Source organism: Filicampus tigris, chromosome 4 (genome assembly GCF_054856515.1).
Source record: "Filicampus tigris isolate MCC_2025a chromosome 4, RoL_Ftig_1.0, whole genome shotgun sequence".
NCBI classification, from domain to species: Eukaryota; Metazoa; Chordata; class Actinopteri; order Syngnathiformes; family Syngnathidae; genus Filicampus; species Filicampus tigris.
The window spans coordinates 27,118,295-27,138,937 of record NC_141220.1 but is presented as its reverse complement, the minus strand read 5'-3'; the positions used below and the strand labels follow the sequence as shown (position 1 = coordinate 27,138,937).

At 41.4% G+C, this 20,643-nt stretch overlaps 2 long non-coding RNA genes across 3 annotated transcripts in view; one reads left to right on the top strand and one right to left on the bottom strand.

The window, feature by feature from the left end:
- The window catches only part of LOC147149222 (uncharacterized), a 73,956-nt gene extending 61,118 nt beyond the window's left edge, over positions 1–12,838 (top strand). The window contains exon 3 of the long non-coding RNA XR_015086469.1: positions 12,783–12,838. This is a non-coding gene — a long non-coding RNA (uncharacterized LOC147149222). The remainder of the gene's footprint in view (positions 1–12,782) is intronic.
- On the bottom strand, positions 4,982–20,426 carry LOC147149221 (uncharacterized). Of its 2 annotated transcripts, none has more exons than XR_015086466.1 (3): positions 20,279–20,426; positions 20,102–20,182; positions 4,982–5,184 (listed from the first exon to the last, which is right to left on the bottom strand). It is a non-coding gene; the product is annotated as an uncharacterized LOC147149221 (long non-coding RNA). The 2 variants fall into 2 exon arrangements; XR_015086467.1 differs by lacking the exon at positions 4,982–5,184 and adding an exon at positions 15,595–17,948.
- Between the last annotated feature and the right edge of the window lie 217 nt (positions 20,427–20,643).

Here is a 20,643-nt window from a genome sequence, read left to right as displayed (position 1 = left end):
CGCACGTTAAAACAGATGAAAGAGAGCAGATCGGACACATGGGTCTCGAAACACTTCATTAGGCACACCTGCCCCACCTAAACATGAGATTAAGTAGCGTGCCTCTCGTTGACGGTGAGGCTTGTGTTTCGGGCCCCACCGTTACATAAAAGACGATTCGATACAACGAGTTCAAATGAGCTGTAGTTGGCTACAGTTCATTTGAGCTCATTCACTGCCATTGACGAATTTACTTATATTTTTTTCATTTTTTTTCAAACGTTAGGCTAAAAGAGCGTCTGGAAATGTCTGGCAGTGAAGGAGTTAAAGTGGAACGTTTCGATTTGTTTCAATTCAGTGGGATTAGTATACTTTTTGAAACAGAACGGTTCAGTTTGTATAAATGAACTTGTCAATACTGTAAATTTGGCATTTCCATCATTTTTGTTATATATATAAAAAAAAAAAACACATCTTACATCAAGACAGATTTTCCAATTCGAATCGAATTTCGTTACATACCTACACCATACAGTATATTTAAATTATTATTTATACAGATATTAAAGCTTTATGAATCATAGCTAGAGCTGGGACTTGCACCCACAAACCGCACTTGCCATTCCTTTACAGCAAGTCCCAAAATAAACTCAAATGTGTGACTAATGGTACTTTTGCTGAAAAACATGTCATAGTCCCCAAAAATAAATGAACTGATAGAGTGCACTTTACATACATTACATGTTGTGCTTTGCCAAGCCTCAAATTCACTTTTTTAAAAATGTTTCGTATGGGTATGTAAACCGACACGCTAACGTCAACTCATGGATAGGTTTTCCTTTTCCGTTTAAACGAACTTGCTTTGAACTCCACGATCCCTCGCCGTACACCAGCCAATGGAAGAAACCAGGGTGTTTTTTCACTTTTGCTAAAACCGTCCCGCACTCTGTCATACCAGCTAGCTAGCGCTAAGCTAACCTGTAAGCGTTTTTCCTCACCAGTCCAACGTCCGAGTTTGCAAACTCCCTTTGTGAAAACTGATTCGCGCACAGCCCGAATCATAGCAATACAAATACGCATGTGAGTCGCAGGTATTAATTTATCCACTTGGAGTCACCATCTTCACGTTGTGCCGTACTGCAGTAGCTGTGACTATCACGGAAGGAGCCGATACACACTTGTATCACAAAAACCGTGTTCCAACTTTCATCGTGAGGAACCCCACTTTGGATCTCTGCTTTCAACATGATCTCAAATGAACTTGACGCTGATAGCATCAAGTTAGGCTAAGAGGCTATCGAGGAAACGACATGCTCAGGTGTGCTCAGGCCTTGAGGCGCTTCCTTTAACGGAGCAAGGACCCGGCCAACATTTGGGCATGATGGAACACCCGCACCAAGGTGAAAACAATACAGGACAACATGATCCGATAATCCCAAAACACATTTCCAAGATAATGCAGCACATAAGCGTCGGCAAGCAACCTTTATGCCGCGGAAAAGAAAATAAATAGCAAGAATATCTCTCCATCATCCATACAGGTTTGCTATCAGGGCTGCAGAACTCCAACAATGCAGAAAAATGTGCCAGCTCAGGGACAAACTTTTAAGAAATATGATGCTGTTATGACTCGCCGGCCCTGGGTTTTAATAATTGATATAAACATGCACTTTGACACTTTTTCTCTGTCAGCCACGACAAGTCGAGCCATGAGGCCGACGCATGAAAGAGTAATGACGACGACGCTCGGGCGGCGTTGCTTTTCGGCAGGGTTCAGCGGATTAGCCCGAAAGTGGCTGCTCCGGCAATTCAACGCTGACGCGGGGCCCACATTATCGTGAGCGATAAGACGCCTTTTACAGCAGCTAAAGAAATTGTAAAAAGCAGTAAGCCGGTCATCAAAGTGAAGCCAAGTTGCCGATTCTTGAGCCATAAAAAAAAAAGCATCACCGTTTTGTGTGAGGCGCGTTGAAGACCCACAAAGACGCATTCAAGTCAGCAAACAAAGAATTTTAAGATAACCGAGGGTTATTTTATGGGTTACATGTGGAGTTCAAGTGGGTGAGGTTGTAAAGTTGTCGAGACCGGGATTGTAACCCTTGAAATTACTCCAGTTAGGAACAAGTTTGGCATCACGTCATTGAATTATTTTTGTGATGTGTGGCCCGTTTTATAGTTGAACGCATCAAACGTATGTCATGTTGATTATGTGTCTGTTTAGCTACATTTCATTGAGATCGTGTGCGCTAATGTTTGAACTGTTAGCTCTTAGCCCAGATAGCTTGTTGCTAACGCACTCAGGGACAGTTGTGACAAGTAACTTCTCTGGGGTAAGGGTTGCAACGTTTGTCAAATAAAAAGACACGCAACTGCTGCAGCAAAATCGAGATTATGGAGTAGCGAGAACAGTGTACAGCATCCAAAGCTAACGCAGAGCAACAGTGAGAGCTAATGTTAGCGTGTGCGTTCATTTTCGTCATTTGGGATTTGTTTCCAGGAGACTATGGGGCAACGAGCAAACAGAGGAAAAACAACAAAAGTGGAGACTTTGGAGTATAACATAGCGGTGGAAAAGGGGCATTAATTCGTTCCTTGATTTAATTGAAAGACCGGGGCGAAAAAATAAGATGGAGACCAAATCGTTGCTTGCTGAACTTGTTGTGAGACTCTTGTCCTCAAAGAGGCACCCTGAGATGAAGGCGTTGCTGTTGTGCTTCCCCTCCTCAGAGAGGAATACCCAAGAGCAAATGTAGTTTAGTTGAAAAAAATATTATACATATAAACTTTTGAGGAAATATTTAGTCGGAATAAATAAACAAAAGTGGCAATCCACAAATGTGAAACTTCAAGTTCCCACAAGGATCTGTAGTACTCTCTGACTTTTACAACACTAAGGTCAAATGTTTACTTAATCACATGAGATTACAGTCAAAGTCAGCATCTGACAGTTGGAACAGAATCAAGAAATTCCATATAATTTTCCATTCTCTGCAAACGGCTCACCTGTTTTCTGAATTTGAGTCATGTGACGTTCGCAAGCTGTGCCGTTAACCCGTTGCCGATCATGCAACAGAAAAACAGCCTAGTAGTCCACTAAAGCATTTACACTTGACTGAGTAAATTGAAACAAAATCATCCTGAGAATGTTGTAATTGTCTCAATCAAGTTTAGGAACCCCTGCTTAATTGTATGTATTGTATTGAAAATTCCAGCTGTATTTCGATTAGCAAGATCGCTTTAAATAACCGTGCGGACACGCGGCCGGTCAATAGAACACGGCTTCCAGTTCTGCTGCAGGGCGCCGACATCACGGTTGGCATGTCGGAGGTATTGCATTGCACACTTGACATGCAGTCCCAGTGGGAAGCTGCTGTGTCATCCTCTGGCCGCCGGGGCTTTCAAGCAGGCTGTGCCCGTGTTTCATATGCGCTATTCTGCCTCCGTCACATCGGTACAGTAATGTAGCCAAATTCAAGACTTTGTAAAGACACGCTGATCACATTTAAGACTGTGAACGGTCATCATCATCATCATCATCACTAACCTTTTTAAGCATTAAGTTTGCAAAGTGGTGGCAAGTTTCTGGAAATTTTGCTGACATTTTTCCGTAAATTTCCACGGGAAGTTGAGCTGGGGAATTTTGTCGACAAAACAAACTGCAAACGTTTTGTGAATTCAATGGGAATGGAAACATGTAGTTTTGTTATGAGTAGACATTCATCCTAATTCGCTAGCTAGCTTTCCTTGTGCACATGTGAGGGCATTACAGGACCTTAACTTCTCCAATTTTTTTCCACTTAAATTGCAGTGGCGGCATTTCCAAAGCTCACTCTTGCCTAAAATTCACTCGAACCGTAAAATAATCAGTTGGTCAGTCCGTCATTTTTGGTGACGAACCAAATTGTAATCGTCAGTTGGTCAGTCCGTCAGAAGTCCGTCAGTCAGTCTCCCCCCACCCCCCAAAAAACATTAGCAAAACGGGCAACCTTTCAGTCCATCACCGACGGACGAACTTACACTGCCGGATGAAAATCCACTTCTGTCAGTACTTAGTCCGTCACTTTTAAAAACTGTCCATTCATTCAGTCAATCGTCAGCAAAACGGCCGTCCGCCAGTGACGTCAATCTGACGGAATGCCCACCTCTGGAAACTAGCAGGACGAAACAAAAAAAAAATCCAAATGAGCCAGAGACAAAACATGCAACTTCGAAGACCAGATCCAAAAACCAAAACTTTTTGACTGTGAGACAAGCCGCAAACCCCCACCAAGCCGTTGACCTTTAACGTAAACACCGACAAACACAAAAGTAGCGCGTCCGCCGCGCTGCAATGAACGCTTGGGTTGTTTTTGAAGTTTTCCACTCAAGAAATGCTATACTTGTAATTAGGCGCTGAGGGGGGCGAGGGGCCACCAGTTCAGGCAGGGTGTAGTAAGGATGATGCTTTGTACATTAATTTACTTGGACATTTCCTTCCCATTTAGTCACAAGTCGGCTGAGTATTTACCAAGCATAAATGTCATCTGACAGTATAAATATGTATGACTCGCTGTGTCTTTGATAAATGATGATAAGAGCACGCAACACCACCGCCGCAGACGCTCCACATCCACTTGTGCCTTTTTTTTCAAAAATATTATTTAAGGGGGGGGAGGGGGGGAGCCAATTAGGTTTCACCTAAGATGACTTCAGCGCTTTTGAAGTCATGTGAAGAAAGGGAATGAATGACAGGCTCGCGGATAAGGGGAGCTCCAGTGCAAAACACCTGAGGGGCTTTTCGGGGTCTCCGAGGTCACGGTCGCATTCGGGCGGCACTCAGCATCACCAGTCAGCCGCAATTAGTGTGTACCACGCACACGCACTCCAAACCAATGTGCTGCTGTCAAACTCATGACGGGACGGAGGCTGAAACGGGTACGGGGAGCCGATCAGGATGGTGCAGATGTCGGCCAAAGCCGAAGAAAAGTCAAAGGAAATGGGTAGTGAGTTTTTTTTTTTTTATTTTATTATTATTGGTTTGTTTGTGTGTTGGCAGCACGATGGCCTTACAAGGTTATAAAGGTCCTTATAAGGCCGGGGCTTCGAAGCCACACTTTCAGGGGGCCTGTGGGCTTCCTCCCACATTCCAAAAAGGTTCATTGAAGGCTCTAATTTGTCCATAGGTGCGAACGTTTTGTCAATACCGGGGGAAGAGAATTTTTGTACCTAAAAAAAAAAAATACAAGTGATAAAAATCATGGCGAAGCTTGGAATAGACTGATGGGCTGAACATTTTACTTTTGGGATAGGTGGTGGTAGTTCTACTCTGAATCATAAGGGCAACATTAAAAAAAAAAAAAAAAAGGGGTAGTGGGCTAGGCAGGGCTATTTTCCTAGCTTTGCGGACAGCAGTCTCTTTCAAAAGGGGCGGTCCCATCACATGCAAATGAGCCACTGCTCATCCCAGCCCCTCATCGACTGGAAGACAATAACCATGACTTGTATTTGGTAATACTTGCTCTCGCAAATGTCACAATATAGCTATAGATTTGTTTAGTTTACTTTTAGTTTGAAACTGAGAGAAGTCTTATTTAAAATCAATGAGATGCCAAACCACTTTCAAGAAAAAGTTGAGCGCCGCAATTTTAAGCACCAAACTGATTAGCAATGTTGGCAAATAACCACTGGTCAACAATTGATTTTTTTTTTTTTTTCAAAACTATATTTAAGTTTTTACCCCCGCATCATTTTGTTTCCGAGAAATGAATTGTTCGAGTTACCTCAAAAACAATAAATCAAGCAGGTGGGCCCACGAGGACTTGATTTGATTTGGCGAGCGATTCGGCTAACTGACAACTCCACATCTAATAGAAGCATCTCGGACCAACAAATCAAACAAAAATAAATGCGGCGGCCACTGAGGAAAAGCTGCCGAGTTGTAATTCACTTCAAGCGGAATCATTTGAGTTGTAGACGACCACATTGTTTCATGTTCAGTTGTCATTGACACCGTCAGAAAGAAATATTCATTAAACAATAACTATTATTGCTTCGGAGTGATGTACAATGCAAAGCTGAACGAGCTTACCGCAACATTAGAAACAGCTGTTGCGAGTACTCAGTTGGGGAGAGCGTTAAACTGTTCTGAGTTTTGGGGCCGTGGCTAAAACTGGGCCAGGTGACGCACTTTGCAAGGTCGCAATTGACAGTTAAGGGGTGTGTGGCTTCAGTGCATGCCCGTAGCATTTAAGAGCAGTGAGAGTGGCCTGACTTTTCACAATTTTGAAGCCTTATTTTATATATGTGGCAATCAGTGTTGGCACAGTTATCTTGAAAAAGTAACAGATAGTTTGATTACTTCACTTTAAAAGTAATTTACAAATTACGAAATTTTAAATGGAACTAAAGTTACTTTAGTTAAATTCAACAAATGCTGACAACCGGTGCTTTGGCCAATACTGAATTGGAAATACATTTTTAACCCACGTTTAAAGTGGAAGTCAACCAAAACATGTTTTTTTTTTTTCTTTTTTCAAGAATATGTTCTATGTAGGTCCACTAATTGAAACAACACATTCTGATGAATATCGCATTGGTGGAATATGAGTTAAGCAGCAAAATGCACCTGTTTTCAGCCATCTCAGGGGGCGGCCATTTTGTCAATTCTGTTGACCGAAAATTGCTCAGGGCTCAGGTAACGACCAATCACGGCTCACCTGTTTTCTGAAGCTGAGCCATGATCGGACGCCATCTGTGATGTCATTTTCAGTCAACAGAAGTGACAAAATGGACGCCAATAATTCTTTCAATGTATGTATGGATTTGACTTGAATCCTTTTCTGAGTGTACTTGCGTTCTCCAAGTGATGAAACATTTCTTATAAGCCACTTCAGGCACAAACTAATTGGATTTTTTTTTTTTCCCGGACATTTCTCCATTGAGAGCAGACTGCAAGACAGTCGCGCTAAAGAGTCTCTGAGGGAAAAGCTTCAAGCCATATTTTCATGTGCTTCCATAAGGACAGAATGCCCGCATTAATTGCCTGATTGAAAATAGACACGCTGTGACGGACAGCCGCATTTTGTCACGCTCTGGCTCGCTCCCCGCGGTGTCTGTGCCTGGTGTACTAAACCTTGCCCCCTTTTTATTTGAATTTAAAATCTCTGCGAGCAGGCAAAAGAAGTTACGGCTCCGACCTCCCGCGGCGAGCCGCCTCACTTGTTTACATGAACTCGACAATCCCCAATCAAGTACAAGCACTTTGATTTCCCATGAGCCTCTTACAGCAGGTGAGGAGTTCGCGCCTGTGCGAAGGTCAGAGCAACAAAAGCTCTACACAACAATAAGGTCGGACTTTTCAAACAGGAAGGCGCAACGAAAAAAAACTTTTCCTGTAACATTTTGCCACTCAAACCAACAATTCGGTTGGTTTAGGAATTGTGGGCTAAAGTGCTAAAGCTGTGCCTGTGGCGTGCTATTAAACACCGGGTGCGCGTGGACGAATAAAGGCCTTGACACAAATGGACGCCTCACGTTTTCCTGTCAGAAAAACAAATGTGGCAACTAGTTCCTAGAAGCACAGGGACTTTATCGAGTTGATTGCTCAGCCGATTTGAGCCTTGTTGCTAACCAAAACAGAAGCACCGAAAGGATAGCATTTGTTTTATCATTAACATTATTGACGTTTTCTTGCTCAGTTTAGTTTCTTTATATTTCTCCTCACTGCTGCTTTCATATCTCAAGGAATCCAACTGAAAAGGGCGTCATGCATTCTTGTATGGTAGTCAGCTTTCTAAGTTCACAGAGTGTGCTGGCACCTCCGCAGGACCCCCCCCCCCCCCCTCCCGTTGAAATGACAGCGTCTGATGACTTCACCGCTCGGAAAGATCCGACTTTTGCCGCTCAAAAGCTGCCCTTTGCCGAAGGTCCGTCCGGCAGACTTTTTCATCTCGGCCACCCTGTCAGGGAGGCAGTTTAATTATGACTGATATGGCTGAGGCGGTGTGCACGTATGTGTGTGTGTGGATGGTGGGGGTATTGGGGGGTATTTTCAATTAAAAAGCCAGTCTGACGGACGTGTGCTGAGCGCCTTTTTCAGACGGCAAACGTCTGCTCAAAGCAAGTCATGTTAATTTGGCTTTAATCCACCTGTGAGACTTTCTACACTTGGTTGAACAACCCAACACTTTGTTTCTGCTTGTGTGGCAAGATTAGACACACGTCACGTGTTCTTTACATTTTGCTAGCCTTATCGCATACTTGCCTGTATTCCAACATTCAACGAAAAAAAAAAAAAAAAAAAAATCATAAGCAAGTACATTGGGATGTTTTATTGATATTTCGGCAGTTAAAAAATGGCTTGGGCAATTATTGTAGGCTTTGAGGCTACCAATTTGTTTCATCATATCCACTTTAGGACTTTGAAAAATAGGGCCAAATAGAGGGAGTCAGAGAGACTGAAGTCTGGATGATTCCTGTCAGCTGTAAACAACAACGAAAATAAGAGTGAAAGCAAATAACCAATGTTCTTGTGTTATTATTGTTCATAGTGACGAATTAGGATGTCCACAGCAATTAATCAGCTAAAGAGGAGTTCAGAGCATTAAACCAAATGCGAACACCGCAATAAAAATGACAAATGATCTATTTACTTATTGCTCTTTGTTGAAATAAATGGATGAAAGAGAGTTTTGTCAACGTGGCCATCCCTCATCTGAATGATCTTTTAAAGAATGTTCCTAGACAGTTTGCACAAGGTTTTTGACTGAAACATGTTTCTTGAAAGCGGACGTCAACCCAAACATCTTTTTTTCAAGAATACGTTCCCAGCAGGCCCACTAGTTGAAACACGGCATTGTGATTGATTTTGCGTTTGTGGACTATAGGTTAAGCAGCAAAATGCACTCGTTTTTAGCCATCTCCGCGGGCGGCCATTTTGTCTTCTGTCGACTGAAAATGACATCACAAATGCTCACAACGACCAATCACGGCTCGGATTCAGAAAACAGGTCAGCCGTGATTGGATCGTGGTGAGCAGTTGTGATGTCATTTTCGGTCGACAGGAGACAAAATGGCCGCCCCCACGGATGGCTTTTGAGGAAAGTCTCATTTCAGTCTAGCTAGCCAAAATTAAATCGATAAAAAGGGACGGAATGTTCAAATAAAACTTGCAAATGCACAGATACACTGGATGCCCGCAAGTGAGATCACGTTGGCTCATACAACCACATCGGGCCGTAAACAAGGACTTGTGCACTAGAGGTTAATTTGAAACTGTGTTTGAGAGTGTGTCTAATGTTTTGCCAAGGGAAATAACCAAAGCTTAAGTTTCTTTCGGATTAGTCAAAGTGGATTTAAGTGGCGAGCAAACAATAGCACACTCTAATGCCCTTCATTAGACAAAAACGTCTCGATGTAAACATGACCATCCGGGGAAAATAGCAGCCATTTGGGCTAATTTTGTCATTTTTGAGACTATTATCGTTGACGCTGGGTAGTGCCTCGTGTGCTTTGTGGGCTTTTACGCAGATTTTTCGGGAATCATTGCACCCCCACCACCAACCCTTCCCCAAATTGACTTTCTTGGTACTTGTTGAGGTCAGGACAGCGTAATGCGTGGCTGATCCCCGTCACTAATTACACGCCACATGGAGTTGTTATTGTTTGCTAATTGCTTGCTGAGAGATGCCGAAGGCGCTTTGTTTCGCCTCGGAGCTTTTTAGATCCGTGTCGATCAACACGGGCAGTCTACAAATGTTCATACCGACAGCAATGAATAATTTTGTACGCAGATATATGCCTAACCAGCAATCTCATTTGCGGCCCAATACTCTGTCTCAACGAACTATTTGTACGTTTTATTAACCCATTTAGGCCGGGAGCGCATTACCGCGTTTCTGCCACTAGAGCCTGGAGGAGCGCTGTCGCGTGTTTCTACCTTTACGGCCGGGAAAGCGGATACGTCATTTCTATTTTTGTAACCAATTCTCGGTCTCTTCTTCTCGGCCAATGAAATGTATCAGAATATACGGTGTCGTGAGCCGTCGTAGTATATCCCTGATTTTTTTTTTTTCAAGAAGTAATGGTGGATGCAGACGATCGCGGGAGCTCTGAAATAAGTGTCGGTAGTGACACAGAAGCGCTTGTGGACTTTGAACCAGTCGATCGTCATGTGGTTAAACTCGGTCTACAAGAAACAGATGCTTTGGTGCCATTTTCTGACATCTATAGGCAATTACAAACTTTTTGGTGTGTGTCGCTTAGGAATTTTTGCTATTCGCAGCGAATAGTGTGGACTCACCGTATAACTTACTCACATTTTGCAATGTCCTTCCCAAATGTTGTGACGCCAAACAGCCTATCATGCACTGTTTGGACCGAGCGTGAAAGAGTCCTCCAAGTACGACTAACCACATTTCAAGCATGCATGAGTTCAATTTTGGTGAGATGGCGGTTTTTTTTCTGTGTCTTTCTTCAGCAAATCCTAGCGGCGATCAGCATATTATGCACCATCAGGATTAAAGAAGCTTCTTACATGACAACATCAAAGTACAGCCAGCCACTCCCCGAACATGAAATGACACACAGATCTTTTAACACCCGCCTGCTTACCATTTCCGGTGAATTGTAATGTCATTAGTGCGTTTGTATTAAATATTTGATGTGTAATTTACACATAATGGCTCACTCACTTTACAGTATGTGTACTATGATGCCCGGTAAACCACATATCCAGAAAACACTTACCCAAGGATGTTGGTTTATTTCAAACATTTGAGAACTTACTGGGTTTTCTTTTATGGTGACAAAAATGTCATTATTCTTCCTATTGCCCTTATTTACCAATTCAAATTGAAAATGGAAAAAAAAAAAAAAAAAAAAGAAGAGGGAATGCAAATGACTTGTTTTTCCCAAAACCTGCATCTTAAAACCAATGTGAGTTAGCGTGTGTGCGCCACTCAATGAAAAGCCAAACTTGTAAGCACAGCAGTGACAGAAGTGTCTTTGAGAGCCAAAAAGGCTTGAGCAGCGGACTCCCAAATAATGAACCTCGCCATTTGCAAACAGCTTGCACGTCTTTGCAAAGCGGAACTATTTTTGGCCCGTGAATGCAAGTCTTGACGTTTTCCATGCTGGACGACACTGAGAGCCTTTGGAATTTACATTCAAATCAACATGGTTCGATTGCTGACGATCATTTGGTCGGCAGGTTTCAACCGGCTCTCATTAGACCGACTTGAGCAAAACGTGATGCCAGCAATTAATGATCTGCACAGTCAAATACAGTTCATAACTAAACGGGACCAAGCCAAAAGTCAAAGAATACTTACGGAGAGTGACAATTTAAAAGTATATGGCCATCAATTAACAATTCGTAATTATTTACGATTATTAGATACGGCCGCATTTTAAAAACCTTGAAATACCATTCTTCTCGCACTTAATCGTTCGGCACTTTAGAACCTGATTAGATGTGAAAAGTGTGAATTATTGAATGTTTTCTTATGTGTAGTCTGTTTGAAGTCACCTGCCAAGGAACTACAAATGAAAAATAGCTATCAGCTAGTATGCTAACTTTGACATACTTGCACAGGTGTAAGCGTGCCCGTGTTCATTTCATCCCTTTTAAATAAATGCAAAACCGATCACACAAGTTCCAAACATCTTAAAACCGATTCACCAATTTGAACTGGTAGTGGTAACTCCATTTGCGAGAGTCTACGTCCTTTATTTACTTTGGAGGTCATGAATCCATAGCTCAGTTCATCTGATAGTATCCAGAAGCTCTGTTAAATTTTGAATTATGCAAAAAAAAACAAAAAAAAAAAACTAATATGAATTGGGAATTATATCGAACCAAATGCTGGCCTACTGGAGAGGGACCACAGAGACATTTGCATGCTGCCAATTTTAATGCTTGGAATACATTTTCTGGGCATAATTTGACATCTGTACAGTACAAAATGTAATCAATTGAAAAATGTTAAGTGTAGTGCATAATAAAATGCTTCCTGTGACCATTCATGCCTGTAGGAATTCAGGTGTACTTGTAGATTCTAAAAAAGTGGTCTAAATATTTACAGCTTTTCTTACACTGGCATGACAATGAAGAATGTCCAAAAAATTGTCACCTGAAACCCTCCAATTGTTTTATCTGCAACTGTGCACGCGTGCAGTCAGAAAATGGATTAGTCCATTATATGGGAAGCACTCAAAACAATCACGATAGATGATGCTCATCGATGTGTTTTGAAGTGCATGAACTAAGACGAAAACAACAATCGTTTTAAATTGAAGAAAATTGTATTACCTAATCAGTTTTTATGAGATGTTTGGCCTCGCCTGGAAATCTCGGGGCCCGAGGCACAAAGTCATTGTAAGTCCGGCCCTTGTACCGGCGCAGTGCACAACGTTGATGAAGATGTAATTCAATCCCACAAAAGTGATCGTTTGCTTTGATAAAAAAAATCGGCATGCTGGACTATTAGCGCTCACTGTTAAAAACATTTTTTTTTTTTTTAAGTCACCTCACATTTGCACACAGAGAGGCAAAAGTCGATCGCATTTAGATCAATTAATAACACAGTCCAATTAAAATGACATGCCAGGTGGTGACTATATGGACACGGTCGATTTGTGAAGCGCATCAACGTACAGTCTTGCCAAAGAAGCGTTTACGTTTAAATGTATTTGTGTGTCCGTACGCCTGTGTGAGTGCAGCACAAATACGAATTGAACTTCAAGTCACGTTTCGGTGCTAACAAGAGTGACATTTTTCCCTCCTCATCATGACATTTTATCACAGGCCTTTCTTTGACCCGCAGCTCGTCTCCGAGGCGCCGCAGAACTACACCGCCGGGGGACTACGATGACGACGAGGCCGGCGAACGGAAGAATGAAAAACATCCGCATTGCAAGCCGACGTCAAACGCTGGCCTGCTTTAAATTTCAATAAACAGTACAGAGCTGCAAGTCGGACCGCAGTGGATTTTTGTAAATGTCAAATGGAGCGGCATCACTCACAAAATAGAAAAAAAAAAAATTAATTTTTAGAAAAATGTGGCAAAAATTTTAAACCTTGAACAGCCAGAATCAGGTTAGGGTGTCACATTAGGTTTTCAAAGTAATCTTTTCTAGCATGGGTTAAGCTTTCAACTTGGGTTTAAAGCTGAAATTAGCCAGTCAATTTAGTGCAGGGTTAGGGTTTGTCAAATTTGTCTTCCAAACCAGTGTTGGGGTCAGAAGGGTTTGAAGATTTTAAACACAGTATCATGGATGACTTTCTATTCAGGACTCGAAGCCCGCGTTAAGGTTTCCAAACAGCGTTAGGAACAAGGGGCCGCTGACGGGAGGTTTTTTTTTTTTGTTTTTTTTTTCGATGGCGCTCTCGTATTTGTTCTCGTTAGAAGCACCTCATGTTGTGTTCATGTTCTTTTCGCAGCACTCCGTCAACCTCCACAGACTCTCGATTGAGAGCGTGAGGACACAGCAGAGCCACATGGGGACAAAAAGTGCTTAGTGCTTATTTTGATAGTGGATGTGGAGTTTTTCGGTCCAATCATATTTCAGCCTGTATGCGTGGCCGTTTCTAGCCGATCCACCCAAGACCTTTAGAATCAGGTGTGCAGGCCATGATAACAAACTACGAGCAACAGATTACCGTCATCATGATTACATTACCACAGATATTAATTAGGGCTCCAGGCCCATTACTCCACCCATGCAAATGGCAATAGACCAATCAGAGGCCAGTATTTTGGGGTCATGAACGTTTGCTTAGCAATGGATGCTATGCTAGAGCTCATGGGGATTGTTTATTGAAAATCTTGTGGATTCCTGGCCTAATATTGGGTCATAATGATGTAGAATTATAAAACAAGTTCAAAATTCGCAAAAGGGAAAGGTGATACCGCTATGTCGGGCATTCCCCGTGTGGATATCTGACAACAACATTAGCAACGTAATGAAGGATTGTTTCGCAACATTTTGAGATAATTACTGACTTCTTGGGTTAATTTTACAAAATCTGATTTTTGAACTCGTCATGATTATTTCACGAAAATGATAATTGATGAAAGAGGTAAAAGTTTGACCTACTGAACCATTTTTGCCTCAGAATCTAACTGCGCGACTTCCAATTCATCTTGCTAATGCCGGGAGACATTTTTTTGAATTGAAATGAATCTAAATGACAATCGGATGTATTTTTGATCAAATAAAAATCTGTTTACTTCATATAGTAATCACAGAGCTCTATGATATATATTTTATATACACTCGTAATTCCCTTTGTTTGATGTTTAGTTTGACAGTACACTTCAAGTAAGGATTTCAAATTACGGTTTGAAGTAAGGTTAACGAAAAAACTGAAGCTGAAATTTAAAATACATTGAAGAAAATGCTTTTGAAAAAACGAAAACTGAAATTACATCTTGCGTTTACAAAACAATTGATCGAAAATGTCAGTTTTCGTAGTTTACGTTACTTTATTACACAGTGACCCTTTTGTTTTATCTTGCACTCAAATTCTCCATGTATTTAGAAAAACAAACTATTCAAACGTAACAACGTAAAACAAAGCATTTCCGAAAATATTAAAATTCATAAAAACAAACCTGCTCCACAAACAACTATTCAAATGAAATCCAAAACAAAAAAGTCTAAACTAAAAAACTATCATGACAAATCCCCAAACTATCACATCCCTGCTTTGAAACCATTTCAAGGCAATTTAATAGAAGGAGGAGCAGCAGATTCCGAAGGGCAACTTGGAGGGGAATTAAAAATCAAGCAAAAAGGGGATGCCTTGAAGCAGCAAGGTAGAGGGGAGCTGGGGACTTCCGTATGCCCACAGATGAGGGCTGTATTTCAGGCCTTTGTGCCATTTGAATCACTGCAGGTTCCCACAGCCTCGGGCCATGCTATATAAAGCCCAGACAGCTGCTGGATTTTCCACATTACCGCCACGGAATTGAATTAATACAGCGGCCGTCCATGTTGTCGCCGTCATCATGCGGCACCCGCGGGGGGGTGGGGAGGGGTTTGCTCTCACAGGTCGCTGGCCACCTGTCACCTCCTTTCCTGCTCATTCTTATGAGGGACATTAGCCAGCGTGAGTTGTGCGAGGCATACTGCATGAGGACTGGCATAAGCGCGCAACTTCGCCATGCTAAGTGATGTTCGGGGTGGGATTGAAAACTCACATGAATGGATTTTTTTTTTTTTTTCCCCCAGTTGCTAAGCAGAGATTCTGCAATTAGTGGCTGAGGGCATCCAATTAGTAGTGAGATGGGACAAGTCCTTTATTAAGGATTTGGGGACCGAACCCTGCCGCGACTAGCGCAAAACTACGAGTAAGTAATCACCCCCCAAAATTTTTCAATTGTAAACATACCACAAAAAATGATTCCAAAATGCTTCGCCATCTATTTAAATTGACATTTGACAAAAAAAAAAAAAAAAGGAAACAGGGTGTGGGGGCAAAGCAACTTTCAAAGCATATTCCTATAGGGTGAGGAGGGGGCACAGTGTTAGACCTGGAAAAAAATTTCAGCACAACACCACAAAGATTTTACAACAATGACTCCAATGCTTGCATATGTGGGAGGCGTTGGGAGATGTTACGGATGCCATTTGTTCACGATTGCTGCAGGTACAAGAATGGGTCAGGGCCCAATAAAATGCAACACGTTTTTATTTTGGCACTTTCTGTTAAAAAAAAACATACAAAACGGATCAGTACGACTGCGCATCGCATCATCAACTCACCTTGTGACCACTCTTCAATTATTTGCAATGTTTTAAATCTCTCATCTGAAAACAGTCTATTGCTATTTTAACATTACCTATGCCTTCATTTGGGAAACACATCGTATCAAATCACATCCATTTACAGCCCATTTTCTTAGGGTCCCTGTAAAGTGAATACACTGCATAAATGTCTTCATTCTGACAAACCAAGGAGAAAAGTGTTGTTTAAACGCATGCTAAGTTTGAATGCATAAAAACATCGTCTGTTACATAAAATGAGTTCAAAATTGAGAAAAAGCGAGAGGCTCTCTCAGCTGTCAGACGTTTAAGAAGAAAGAAGCACCAACTGAGGTTTACGGCCAATGGGTTTGTTTCAATCCCAAGATGCACTCCTGACCAGATGGTGGCAGTAATGCACTAAAATAACCGTTGGCCAAATGGCATGAAGTTTCAAGTCCTTGTTTCTATTATCTACCATTTAATGCAATTTTCTTTGTGAAGCACCTGTTGTATGCAAAGTAGGACATCATATTCACACAAGAGCTGAATGTAAAAAAAAAATAAAATAAATAAATAAAAAAGATGAAAAATAAATTTAAATAAATTGGCCCTGAAGTCAATACAACACGTCCCACAGTTGACAACCCTGAACGTCTACCATCTTTTTGATAAAATAAGAGTACTTGTGAGATCCTTTGTGTTTGTGCCTGCGACCTCAATGCATATTTCTGAATGACAAGATAGCCGTGAGGAAAGAACTCCATGTACAAGATTGGAGAGGATGGCTAGACAGTCTTTTTGTGAAATTTGGCTCAAAAGGTCCAGAAACACAGAAAGTAAACAAAGGAAACAAAAAAAAAACCCTCTTTACCATTTGGCAAAAGACAGAAAATTGGATAGAACAGTGGTCGCAGTTTAAATTTCGACAGGTAGGTCGATTCAAAATTAGATGTGAAGGAAATTCAGACCTGATCAATGAAGGACTAGCTAATTACAGTAATTAACATTCCTGTTGCTAGGATTACTAGCATACACATGCTCTTTTGATGGGGACATTTCTGTGAAAAATTCACTATATTTATCCTCCTCAGCCATAGGATTCAGGGTTTTTTTTGTTATCGTTTTAAGGAAATAAAAAAAAAATAACCTTGTCTGAACTCTGAAGTCTCCCTGGCACCTATTGTTTACAAACATTATGAAAAATGACAACGGTAAAAGGTATGGCTGACAGTGGGATATTTTGATTAGAAACCAAAAAAAATGAAATCACAATACAATGGTAATTATGACAAAAGAATTAATATAAAAAAAATGTAGCACAAGAATGAAGTCATACCTTCTTGAGAATAATTTCAAATTTGTGTTTTGTTTTTTTTCCAGAAGAGATATATTTTTAAAAAAACAGTTGTACACTTCTGAGAATGTCATATTTTAAGAAGTTTAAGCGCGCGGCCATCATGCTCCGAAAAGTAATCGTCAACATATGGCGTGTGGCCGTTATGCGCTGAAAAGTTGGCATCCATGGGGCATCGTGCACCGAAACGCAGTCGGCGATGGGGTGCAGTCGTCACGCGCTTAAACATAATCGTTGCCGGGGAGGCTGACGGCTGATGGAAATACACCGGCCGTTCTGGAAAATTCACATATTTTCCTGAAATTCCCGATTGCTACCCCAGACCTAAGATAGATGTATTTATACACACATACATAAAGAATATACACATTTACATACATACAGAACTTATATTAAAATCTCAATGGGCAATACTGTCCTTCTATTTACTTGGTGTCGGACTGATTTTGACATTTTGGTGTCGCACACGACTGCTTGACAGTGTCACGAGGCAACGCAAACCATTTTCTTTGTCAGTCTTGCAATTTCCGCAGCTTTTACTGCATCCTTGGATGTTTGCATAGTCCAGATAGCCTTTAACCCTCGTGTGCCTTATCAGGTGCAAGAGGGCACATTAAAAAAGGGAAAAACTTTGGCACCTCACTTTGCGCCATCCACTCGTGGGCACTGATAGCAAAACAGTCTTGACACTCCATAATGGCTTTCTCGCAGGATCTTTGTGGACAAGCAAAATCCTAAATCGCCTCGACACTATCGCCGCACGCCAGGCCAGTCACGGCGAAACGGGAAGAGAGGTTGTTAACGTTGCAAGTCTTGCTCGACTTCTTCCACATCCTCATGCGTAAAGCAGCGCTTCTCTATCGGCGGAGCCGTGACTCAAAATAACCTGCAATAAATGATTTTCCTATCATTTTTATGAAGCGCATATTTCCATTTTTCAGGCCTATCTTTGAAATCAACATGGCTGTTGAATAAAATGTAAATTACGGCCATGTCCCTCATAGAACATGTCTGACTGACTTCGCACATTCAAGCTACAGCCGTAGAGAATAAGGAGCAGTAGCGTTTACGCCAAGGTTTTTTTTTTTTTTTTTTTTTTAGGTAGCAACAAACTAGCCCACAAAATTCTAAATTAAAAAAAGATATAGCCTGCAGCCTACTCCCCAAAAAAGAAACATGTTTGTAATATTCTACTTTATAAAACATACAATCATGACATAACTGCACAGAATATAAAGAAATCCAACAGTTTTTGCCACCTGGAGGCAGCGTAATATAAATATACGGACATGATGCAGTCTCCTCTGTAAGCCGCAGTGTTGTTAGTCATTCTTTGCAGAGGATAAAGAAAATGCATTTGATGACTGTTATATTATTACTGTGTTGCTCCAGTGTGTTCAAAAAGCTGTTGCTTAAAGGGTTGTAACCGCACAACATTGTGCCGTTCGTTAGCCCATCTATGGCATTTTCCATGATGCGTTAATAAGCTTGTAACTTTTCTTTGTTTAAATTGACAGTAAAATTTAACTGGGAGTCCTATTGGACAGTTTCAATATGGGGGGTGGGGGGGTTGTCGTACACTATCTGACAAACTGCCACTTGCACATGAACATTTGTTTTTGTTTTTTTTTTGCTTAAACCGGCATGGATGCAAACTAGAATACACTGAAGAAGAAAAAACACGACCACACCATGTTTATGACCCTGCTTCCTCCCGCCCGGGAGATTGAGGGTCAAAATGCATCTTTAAGACTGAGCTCCAATTGCAATGTTTAGGTTTATATCTACGTGTAAACAAAGCACAAGCGTTGAGCAGATAATGGCCACAGCGCTGCACAACGGTTCCGTTTAACAGCAAGTACACACACTCTGCTCGACCCTATCAGGCTCATTAAATTATATATCCTCCATTTTTGCAAAGAGGCCGAGACATTTTACCACTGTGTTTTTTTATGAGGCGTGCTATACAGTTGACTTTTTTTCGGAGGCTGTGCCGACCATCCCCTGACATATTCATAGCTCCACAGCAGTCTGAAAGACTGTCTGTCCTCTCCTCATCTGGAAAGATGGAGGCTGTGGCGGGTGGGCATTTTTTTCCGATGATGCCTAACATGCAATATATTCTTCTTGTTGTAATAAGCCTCTGCAATTGTTCCCCCCCCCCCCCCCTCCATAGAATTCTATGGCGGTGGCTATGTCATCAGAACACGTCGCTGGCGTCAGGCCAAAAATGGCACGTTTTAGTGACGTCCTTTCTTTTTTTTTTTTTTTTTTTTAAATGGATACTATTGGTCAGTCCACCCGCGTGGGTGTTGTTTTTACACATTGACCAATCTAAAGTGTTGAAAATGGCGTGCTCTTTTTCACCATGCAATGCTAACGGTTGAACAAACTTGCCAAACTTTTTGGGCTCTCCGGAAAAGTGACTATTTTAGAGGTTTTGGCCCGACGCCAGCCATATGTTGTGCGGGCGTGTGCGCGGATTGCGTTGTATCACTTCCTTTGCTTTGAGCGTCTCCCCTCAAGTAAAGCTCTCACGTGTGTTTAACACTCTCGCCATCTAATGGCTGTTTCACTTTCTTGGAATGATAGCTCATTCCAGAATTGGAGGACATCCAGGCAGCAACATTTAAACAAAAAAATATATCTTACAATGTATTTTTTACGTTATTAAGAAAAACAGAATAATTTGATTTACACTTGACGGTGTGATATTTGCCATATCATGGGCCTATACTTTATTTTACTATTACCCTGTTACAGAAACACATACACGGCTTTACAATTAAATACAAAAACTGCCATTTAATGTAAATACTAATTTAGTTTTTGTATTGCTCTATTACAGGTTGCCAATCAATGCTAGCTGCTATGCTAACAGGTAAAGAAGCAACTTATAGTTAGCTAGCTAGATAATAAAGAAACTTTGATATGAATGTCTTCTTGTAATAAATAATATGAATACCGGTAGAAGGGTCACATAGGTTTGAGTGACAATCCTTCATGGCTGAAAACAGAAAAATACAAGTGTGGACATACCTTACGTCTAGCAATGGTCAGTCAAACATTCCTTATCTGCTGAGTCATGTGGCTCGCCTTCTTTTCTCTTCCAGAAGATGGCTAAAAGGTTTTAGTAACAGGGTTGCATTGAATTTTAGACACATTTGATATGTCTGTGATGAAACTAAATGCTGATATGCTGTCATGATCAATTACATTTAGCTTCATGTTATGGCTTGTTCTCTCCTGTGTCCCATGTTCATGCCTTCTTCATCATCATCATCATCATCAATGACACCGCATTATCACCACCTGTTCTCGTCAGCCCTGTTACTTGGTCAACCAATCAGCTCCCTCCAGTCAATTGTGTCTTGTCCAGGTGTGCCTCATTGCCTTGCCAATTTGTTTGTAGTAAGTGCCCTGGTTTAATCCAGTCTCTGTTGGATTATTGTTGTTATAGGTCACCATTTCCACCTTGCCACGTTTTTTTTCATCCTACTGCCTTTGTTACTTTGAATCTTGTTTTATGGTCTCCAACCAACCCTGCAAAAACCGCGCTGACGCAAGGAAGAAAAAAAATC